Source organism: Asparagus officinalis, chromosome 10 (genome assembly GCF_001876935.1).
Source record: "Asparagus officinalis chromosome 10, Aspof.V1, whole genome shotgun sequence".
NCBI classification, from domain to species: Eukaryota; Viridiplantae; Streptophyta; class Magnoliopsida; order Asparagales; family Asparagaceae; genus Asparagus; species Asparagus officinalis.
Window position 1 is genome coordinate 31,441,972 of NC_033803.1, and position 383 is coordinate 31,442,354.

The window sequence follows — 383 nt, forward strand, 5'->3', positions numbered from 1 at the left end:
GTAGGCAACAAGCTGAACCGCTGGGTAGAGCACCTCCAATGGCAAGATATCACTGGACTGATATGGGACCACGCATTTCTTTAACCAGATAGCGAGGTAACCGGCAAGAAGGGTCATCGGTCGAATCGGTGTGGTCGCATGCCATAAGAATGATTTAAACTTGGTCCCTGCAGGAAAGCCACTCTCAGGACTACTAATGGTATAGGAATGAGCATCAATCTTCTTCAATAGATTATTCACCCCTGAAGGAGTGAGTGGTGCCAGCTCGCAAATAGCCTCGCCGGAATTGCTCTCTAGATTTCTGAACAAGTAGCATGCAAACTGCTTCAGACTCACGAATGACTTAGTCCTCTTCGCTAAAGGCTCAGACTGCGCCAAAGCAA